This window comes from Populus nigra, chromosome 18, assembly GCF_951802175.1.
Source record: "Populus nigra chromosome 18, ddPopNigr1.1, whole genome shotgun sequence".
NCBI classification, from domain to species: Eukaryota; Viridiplantae; Streptophyta; class Magnoliopsida; order Malpighiales; family Salicaceae; genus Populus; species Populus nigra.
In genome coordinates this window covers 13,070,583-13,080,707 of record NC_084869.1, presented here as the reverse complement: position 1 = coordinate 13,080,707, position 10,125 = coordinate 13,070,583, and the positions used below count along the sequence as shown (strand labels likewise).

General features: G+C 31.9%; 1 pseudogene; it reads left to right on the top strand.

Annotated features, from left to right (window-relative positions):
- Positions 1–5,789: 5,789 nt before the first annotated feature.
- LOC133677882 (EP1-like glycoprotein 4) lies at positions 5,790–8,169 on the top strand (annotated as a pseudogene).
- The last annotated feature ends 1,956 nt before the right edge of the window (positions 8,170–10,125 follow it).

The following is a 10,125-nucleotide window of genomic DNA, read 5'->3' as shown; positions in this document are numbered from 1 at the left end:
TTTTACGGGCTAGCTGTATGATTGATTATTTTTTTATGAATTATTTTTCTCAACTTCATCCTTCAACATTGAGTTAATTATAAATTGGGCTTCATAATTTTATTTTTTTTTCTATGAGGTATCATGGTCTCATGACATTAGATCACAAGTTTTTTGGGTTAACTATGTTGATTCGAGTTATTTTTTTTGTTATTTTTATTTTTTTTTTCATCTTCATCATTTAACATTGAGTTGATTAGGAATTAAGTTTTATAATTATTTTTTAATTTTTTCATGAGATTATTATGGTCTCATGATCCAAGTCGCGAGTTTTGCAGGTTAACCAAATTTACTTGAATTTTTTGTCCTTTTTTTTAACTGAATATTTTTTTTCTTTAAATTGGGTTAATTGAGATTTGAAATTTATAACCTTTTCAATTTGCTTTCTATAGAGTTATTCTAGTCTTCTAACCCAGGTTTAACAGGTTAATAGGAAGTGAAATTTATAATTTTTTTATTTGTTTTCTATGGGGTTATCATAGTCTCATGACTTGGGTCATGAGTTGAGTCGGTTGACTTGAGGTTTTTTTTTTGTCTTTTTTTATCAATTCTTTTTTCATTTTCATCTTTCAATATTGGGTTTATTATGAATTAGATTTTATAATTTATTTTGGTTTGTATTTTATGAGATTATCTCAATCTTATGACCCAGGTCAAGAGTTTAATCGGTTGACTGGGGTGGTTTTTTATGTTGTTTTTAAAAAACTTTTTCTTTAACATTGAGTTGATTGAGAATTGGTTTTTATAATTTATTTTGATCTGCTTTCTACTAGGTTATTTCAAAATTATGAGCCGAGTTTGACAAGTTAATTTGGGTTTACTCGACTTATTTATTTAGTTAAGTTTTGTTTTAATTTTATCCTTCAACATTAGATTGATTGGGAATTAAGTTTAATAAAAAAAAACTAATTGCTTTTTATAAGGATATTATGGTCTCGTGACCTGGATAGTGATTTAGCAAGTTAACTCGAGTTAATCCGAATCAATCTAATATGTTGTCATTTTAATATCTAAAAATAATATTATTTTGATTTTTTTTTAATATAAACTGTATTTTTATCAGTTATAGTTATCTTTAAATATGTCAATTCAATCAAGTTACATTAAATCAATCCTCATATAATTTATTTATTTATTTTGCAAAGAAAACACGTTAACAACACTTGAATATTTTATTTATATAAAAAATATTAATTTGACCCGCAACATAATATATATAATGATCTAGTAAAGAAAATAATTAGTAAAGAGTTAAGGAAAAATGGGGAATTATGCTTTAGTTAGTGTATTGTAACTATAAATAAAACTAAAAATGTTAAGGTCGGTTTAAATGTTCATGTCAATAATAAACCAAGTTATTTTTTTTTTATTATATCATAACAAATTCATGTTACACCTCAGTTGGTTGAAGTATGCGAGGCGAGCTTAGAGCGTGTTTGGCAGTGTGGTTGCGGGTGCTTTTCAAATAACTTTTCGTGCCAAAATGCATGCCAACGATGTTTTTTTATTTTTTAAAAATTATTTTTGACATCAGCACATCAAAACGATCCAAAACATACAAACCATATTAAATTTTAGTAAAAAAAAAAAATTTCAAATTTTTTGGTAACGCGGCCGCAGCCGCGTTCCCAAACGGTGCCTAAAATTGTGTATTCAAGTGGTGAGGGTACATATATTTTTTAGATTGCAGCAGACTACATGTCATTTGTCACATTTTCTTTCCAAAAATGGGGCAGGCGACTATTAAAACTTGGGTAAGGGGTGCGGGTCTCCGTTAAACCCACGTTCTTGGTTGGGATTTTTTTTGTTTTTGTTTTTTTAATTTTATTATTTAATATTGAATTTTTATTGAATTTTATTATTTAGTATTGAATTGATTATAAATTGATTTTATATTTTTTTTTATCATATAATAAATTTAAAAAATTAATTCAACTCAATAAAATCCATAAACATGGTCGCGGTTTTGATGGATTGAATGAGATCAACCTGACATGTTTATTTTTTTTTCTTTGAACTAGTCTACCTATAAGATCAAATTAAATAATTTTCACTTAATTTCTGAGGACAAATTTTACAAGTTTTAACCATTGTATTTGTACCGAGTTTAGTGACATTTATGTAACTTTTTTTATTTACCATTTGGTTTTTTAAAAACCTAAAACACTGTTATTCAATGATAACTTTTAACATATATTTCAATCATTCTGTTTTGAAACACAGTATGATGATATGAAACAATGTTCTTGCTGGCTTTAATCCACGGCCTGTGAAGTTAGCATCTTTTTTCATAATCAAGGATTTTGAGAGAAAACTTTGAGCCAACACGTGGAGGATTGACATGTGAGGTTTCGTCAAGAAAATAATTGCATCTGCCCAGCAGCAGTGGAATTGTGGATGATAACGATGATGGAGCCACTTTGGTCAAAGATCAATGATATTTTTTTTGTATTTTAGTAGTATCCCTGCGATGCCTTCCTTTTACTTTGATGAACAGGTGTATAAAAATTTGACTAGACAAATATAAATCAGATTAAAACAATAATGCAGATTAGTTACGTGACAATAATTTTTTTAGATATTGTTTTGGAATCATAATTGAAATTATATTTTTTAAAAAATTATTTTTTGTTTAAAAATTATTTTTTCATATTTTTAGTCATTTTAATGTGTTGGTATCAAAAAATAATTTTTTAAAAAATAAAAAAATATAGTTTTTAATGTATTTTAGAGTGAAAAGAACTTTGAACTGTAATCTATAACACATTTTCTAACATTAAAAATATTGTTGTGGCAGGGACTTTGTTTTATTTTTTTGCATCTGAGTTCGATCTTTTATGTGTATGCCTATCATCCTCGTGGTGCTTTACATGCTCACCGAGCCTGCAGGATATTTAGTGGGTCAAGAGATTAGTTATGGTGCGCATAAGTTAACTGGGCATCTCGGGTTATAAAAAAAATCATTTTAATTTGTTTTATAGTTGTATTATATTTTAATTTGGTAAGACTTTTAATCTTGTTCAGAGAGACTCTATTGAATATTAGTGGATAGATCGAAGACTGAAATGAGGTTTCTCTCACAAGAAAATGAACAATTAATTGCTGTACCAAATAAATTTAATAATTCCTATTTAAAATTAAAGGGCTAGATGATATATATATTTAATATAGCCGCCTGATGACTTTGCCACGATATTATAGTATTTTAGCACGATTACAAGCTCGAGTGATGGCGAAGATCCACGTATTTTATAGTATTAGGTGCGCATTGCATATATTCTTTTTATCACAAAAAATAAAATATACGCAAAATCAAGCTTACTGACCGATGCAGATGCAAGAGAAGATACTAATAGTTAATGATCTTGGGAGTCAAAACACTTTCTCCCTTTTCTTTTGTTATAAAAAATATTATCACCTCGACGACTCCATCTCTTCTGATAAAAAAAAAAAAAAAACTAGTGAAATAACATATTTTATACGATAATTTTATTAGTTCAAACAGCAACATGACCATTTAAAATTATTTTTTATAAAAAATTATTCTTGAAATGTGTAAGTTGGTATAAAGATAATATAATCTTTAAAAAAAGAAAAGAAGAATACATTTTTTTTTACTATTATTAATGTTGGTGTACGGGACAACTTACGGGTATATCGATTAATCCAATGGATTCTGAAATTAATGATTATATAAACCGTTAATTATCCTAAAATTTATGAAACTCGAATTAATAACTTTTAAAAATAATTTTTTTTAAAAAAACTAATTGAGTTATATTCATTGAAGAAGACACTTTCCTTGTGGCTGGACGGTGATGTTTAATTTGCATCACCATTATCAGTAGAAAAGTTTCTGTGTTAATTTCGTGAAAATGTTTTCAATAACTGTTAATGTAGGCCCATGAATGTGAGCCCATGATTTTTCTGTAATCCCATAGAAAGTTTGTGTATGTGTTCTAGAGGCAATGGCAATTCAAACCTAGAGTATTGGTGACTTCATAATGTGAGTCCATGATTTTTTTGTAATATAACGATGAATGCAATCAGAAAATTGAAGGCATAATGTGAGTTCTTTCAAGTGTGTTTCATTTGAAAAAAAATATCAAATTAATAGTTTTTTTTAGTGTTTTATATATATTTTTACTAATATGGGTATTTGAGTTAATTCATGTAAGTTTCTAATGATCCTGAAAGAACTCGTAATCATTAAAACACAAACATAAAACCTCATCAGTTTAGGTATCTATAAAGTTAATTGCTAACATTTCTCACCAATAACATGCATGTAACAATAATTTTGGCATGATAAATTAACCAGAGCCATCATGGCGAGCCAAACCGAGTTTTCCACCAATAATACAATAATTTTATGTGAAGAAACTCCCAATGCCTGCCTGGTGTATAAAAACACTCAACCAAGCAAAGCTAAAAGCAGAACATAAGATCCCATTACACAACAAAGCAATTTCTAGATGAAAGCCAGCTGAAACCTTTGAAACCCATGCCGGACAGGCACTCACTTTATGTTTTCTCTTTTATATATATATATATATAGGCCTAAATCATGCACTGATGTGGGATGTCTAGCGCAGGAGTTTATGCATGCACCATATCGAATTTTGTTCATTTTTATCTAGCATATGAGTTTAAAAATTATACCCTTTCAATTTATTCATTATATTAATTCTGATTTTTTTTTATCTCCTGTTTGGCACCTGGTCAACGAGGACAAACTATTTATTTTATTCTATAGGCCTTTAGCTTTTAGTTATAATAATTTAGAATTTTAGAGTTGTGTGGATTTTTTCTATGTTTTTAAATGTAATAAACTCCATTCTTCGTTATACTTGTGTCAGAAGAGTTATATGCAACATGCTTGTTATAGGTGGTCAAATATCTATTGACTTTTTTTTAATCAAGATTTTAAAAGGAATTTTTAGTACAATTATACAAAATTATAATGTGTATTGATTAACAAAATATTTTTAAAACTATAATTGAGATAAAATATAGTTTCAATCATGCTTTCATCACACTTTTAAACAGCTCTTGAAAATAAAATTCTTTTAAATATCTACAGTCGAATCCTTTTATAATTTAAACTTTCAATTACTCTTACTTAATAGTTTTTATGTAATGGTTTAATAATTTAAACTTTCAAATCCCTTGGAAATATTTTTTTTTATGTAATCATAATTGGAAATTACTTAAAAAGTTCCTATACTTAAAATATGATGTACGTGGCCTTACAAGCATTATTTTTAAAAACCCAAATCATGATAAATATGGAAAAAGTCCTGATGGTGAAGCAGAACAGTATCCTAATATTTTTTTTAAAATACTATCATTTAAAAAAAATTCAACAAATTTTGATTAGATTTCAATTGGATTTTCTCTGACGGGTCATAGGTTTATCAGAATTTTTAATTAGGTCATACCTAATTAATTTTTTTTTTATTTTTATTGAAATCTAACCTGATATAAATTTTAGGTCGCAGGTCAATCTATCGGTAGGTGAGGTAAAGTTTTAAAACTAATCTTTTTAATATATCTACCAAATACAGAAATTTTAATAGGAACAAACAAATCTGATGCATAAATTGTCAAGAAGCAGTAATTGTTCTTGCACAATATTCATTTTCTCTTTTCATCTATAACAAAAAAGAAACCAGTATTTTTCTGTCCTCGCTGATTTACAATTATTGTTTGATGCTTTCATAGTTAATGAAGTTTGGACGAGTGGGACTGGCGGCTAGTTCTAGTCCTCCTCTAACATGCATTGATTGGTCATGTGGAGCAAAATACACTGTTTTCTCTTCTTGAATTTCCCCAGAAGAATAAAATGTAGCTGCGGTTGACTTGGTGGACTTTGAACTCGATTTTGGAACCAATTAAAAAGAAATTTTTTAAGCCTCGATCGTTTCTTTCCCTCCCTCTTTTTCCACAGAAATTGTTTTCCTTGCAATGAACGTCTGTTGGCCTAAATGTTGCTGTTGGGTTTTTCACCTTCTTGTTCTTCAACTTCTTGTTTACTTAATCACTGCCCAACCTTACGTGGATCCAGTTATGCTAGTCGGGAATTCATGGAAAACTAAAACGGTCGGTGCAGACACTTTTCGTGATGGATCAGTGGTGAGAGCTATCCTTGCCATCGCAACCTTTGACCCAAAATTCGCTTGTGGTTTCTTCTGCAATGGAACCTGCAGTAACTCTTACTTCTTTGTTATTTCAATTGCCAATGGCTATGGTTCCCCTGTAGTAGTTTGGTCTGCCAACTGAGACCATCCTGTTCAAAGTAATGCAACTTTGCAGCTGACATCGGGTGAGGGTTTGGTCTAGAAAGATGTTGATGGGAGCATAGCCTGGTCGACAAACACTACTGGTAAATCTGTTGCCGGTATGAACTTGACTGATATGGGCAACCTTGTGCTTTTCGATGATAATAACGCAACAGTCTGGCAATCCTTCGATCACCCAACTGATTGCTTACTTCCAGGTCAGAACCTGATGGCAGGGCAGAAACTCACTCCTACTGTTTCCTTGTCAAATTCGACCGAACAAGGCCTGTTTTCTCTTTCTGTCACTTACAAAGGATTGTTTGCTTCAGTTGAGTCCAATCTGCCACAAGTGTATTATCAACTTGTAGGAAATGCTGCAGAAATGAATAAGGATTCGACCTTTGTTAGATTTATGAATGGAAAGCTTAGGTTTGTTCTTAAATTCTTCTCCATCAACTGAAGTACCATATGAACAGATTTTCTTTGACCGGGCTTCGTCTGCACAGTACATGAGATTTGGCTCTGATAGACATTTAAGGGTTTATGAGTGGGAAGAATTCGATAGGTTCGGATGGGACGAGGTTGCGGATCTATTTACGGAGGAAATTGATGAATGTTCTTACCCTAAAGTTTGTGGGAAATTTGGTATTTGCTCGAATGGTCAGAAATGTAGGTGTCCTGAACCGACTATCCAGGGAACAACCTATTTCAAGCGAGTAATCGAAAAGCAACCTGAAATTGGGTGTCTTGAAATTACTCCCTTGTCTTCCAATGCTTCACAATCACAAATCTTTCTAGAGGTAAAAGTCACGAGCTACTTCGCTTTTCACGCCGACCTTGGAAATGTCACTTTGGAGACTTGCAAGGTGATGTGTTTAAGGAATTGTTCGTGCAAAGCTGTTGTTTTCCGGTATCATTCTGATCCTGCTATGGGTGATTGTTACTTGCCACCAGATTTTTTTTCATTGAAGGATAGTGATAATAGTGGCTATCTGTTTATCTTAAGGTGCAAAACGCTCCACATGCAGTTCCTCAGGGAATGAAGAGAAGAGAACTGGTGAAAATATTAGGATCCAGCATTGGATCCTTCTTCGGTCTACTTTTCTTAAATGGAATTTTGGTGCTGCTAGCTCGAAAAAGAGGAAATGTCGATGATGTAGAGGAAGATTACTTGGAAAAAAAAACTTGGAACGCGTACTAGATTCATTTATGAAGATCTGAAAGCCATGACACGAAACTTCAGTCAGGTTCTTGGTGAGGGAGGATTTAGTAGAGTTTTTGAAGGGATTCTACTTGATGGCACCAAAATTGCAGTGAAGCAACTCAATGGTTCAAGCCAAGTCAGGAAATCGTTTCTCACTGAGGTTGAGGCAATTGGTAGTATCCACCATGTGAACTTGGTAAGACTTCTTGGTTTTTGTTCTGATAAATTCAATTAGCTTCTTGTTTACTAGTACATGTCTAATGGGTCCTTGGATAATTGGATATTCTATAAAACCTGTGAGTTTGTGCTCGATCGGCATCAGAAAAAGAAAATCATCCTTGGCATAGCCATTGGCCTATCTTCATGAAGAGTGTAGACAGAAGATAATCCATTTGGATATCAAACCCCAAAACATCCTGCTTATTGAATTGAGATCTGTTGATCACGTAAAAGATTGTGAAGCAACTAAAAATCAGGCCAAACCTCAGCAAGCGGAGAAGACATAACAATAATCCTGGACCTTTAGTTTTGGTTCTGTTAAATGCCTTGATTTACATTTTCAGATTCTACTTTTGAATTTTGTATAGCAAATTAGAAGTGATTTACTCACAGTTGTATTATAAATATTTAGACCCTGTACACAACAAACCATTGAAAATAAAAAAACAATTCTACCTCATATGTCTCTGTTAAATTCTACTTAGTATCAGAGCCAACAACTTACGTCCTCTCATAAAGATTCTTCTCTGTCCATTACTTTTACCTCTTTCTTCTAAATTCCTTTCTCAGATTCCTTTTAGTCACTATGGCCGCCTCTCCCCATTCTTCCCTTACTTCTAACAACACTTTATCTATCTCCAATCCTTCTTCCAGCATCAATATCACCAAACTTACTCGCACTAATTTTCTAAATTGGTAAGCAACCATGCTTCCCTATCTCAAAGGTCAAAAAGTGTTTAGCTATGTTGATAACACTATTAAAATGCTTGCAAAGAAAATTCCACCATGCAATCAAACCCAGCCTTTGATATATGAGAAACCCAAGACAATCTTCTTCTCAGTTGTATTAATGCCTCTTTTACTAATGATATACACATGTTGATAGCTCAAGACCAGATCCCAAAAAGAATGGGCTCGAGCAAGGAGCTGAGCTCACATCCCACGACCATGGACCTGGACAAGGAGCCCAAGCCCGTGCACATTGCATGGGCGCATGCACAAGATATATGCCGAGCCCAACTAGGTGTACTACCCAGCACCAAGGGTGGTAGGCATGCACCCTAACACCCCCGTGGGGTTGGGCTATTACGTCCGAGCCTAACGCGTCTGGGTTCAAACAGCGTGCTTGGACCTACTTTCACCTCTGATAGGCTCGATCACCTTGCACAAGCCTAACACTCATAAAAAAAATTTATACTGATATGATACATATTATTTTAAATACAATACAATTCAAAATATCTCAAGGATAAAATTACAATCCAGCCCCTTCTCTTCATAAAAGAACAAGATTCATGAGTTATAAATACACTACGAATCCTTCAAGCCAAAGGTTCACAATCTTTTCATTCTTAATATTTTTAGCACATATATTTTCAAATTCTATCTCTCTAAAATATTATTGTATGTTCTCTCTCTACAAAGTTACTGAATTTACCATTAAAGATTCCTCACGTCCATCAAATGAGATCTTTTATAGGTACCAAGGCTACCGGTTACTTGACTTACTAGGCATTACCTATTACTATCATAGCTACCGATCACCTACCAGGCACTACTTGCTTTTACCACAATTACCTGTCATCTTGGCTTACCAGACACTGTCTACTACTACTAGTTAACATGACTTATCAGACATCATCTGCTGCTAGTTATAAACCCCTCGGGCTTTTCATATCAAGCCACTAGACACCTTTACTAGGAAAAATAAATCAAATTATTTAAAATAAGAGATTAATCAATTATCCACACATCAATTTTATTTTTGAGCATCTTGAATTTTTGGAATTGTCATCTTGATTATTCAACTAATAGGATTTTCATCCAATCTAACATTTTTTTGTTTGGCACAAGGAATAGTAGACATGGCTAACTCTAACATTTTTCCTGGCTTTTGGCCAGTCATAGCATTGGTGGAAAATTAACGTGGTTTGTTCAAACTAGTTTTCCAGTTCATGGAAAGGCTAAACTTCAACCTTGACAACATTTTTATTACTATTCTAGCTGTTGTTTGTATGACGTACAGAAGCTGAAGAGCAACTGATGTTTTGCCCTAAATGTAGTTAAATTTGACACCTTTTGAAGTGCGTTAAGAAAATGAAGTAGACATATGAGACGAACCGACCATGAGAGCATCTCAAATGCTATTTTGTAAAGTTAAATTGATAAAATAGTATTTTGAATAGTATAAATATAGTTTTTTTTATTATATTTATTCTAATAAAAAAAAGTCAAGCTATTTATATTGGAGTAAAAGAAACAAATGTCTTATTATTTCTTAATAAATTTGATGTTATTTTTTTTTACATGATTATATTTAATTGATTTATTTTTTTAATGACCCTACTTAAAGATATGAAATAGCTTTTGTGGGAGAGAAAA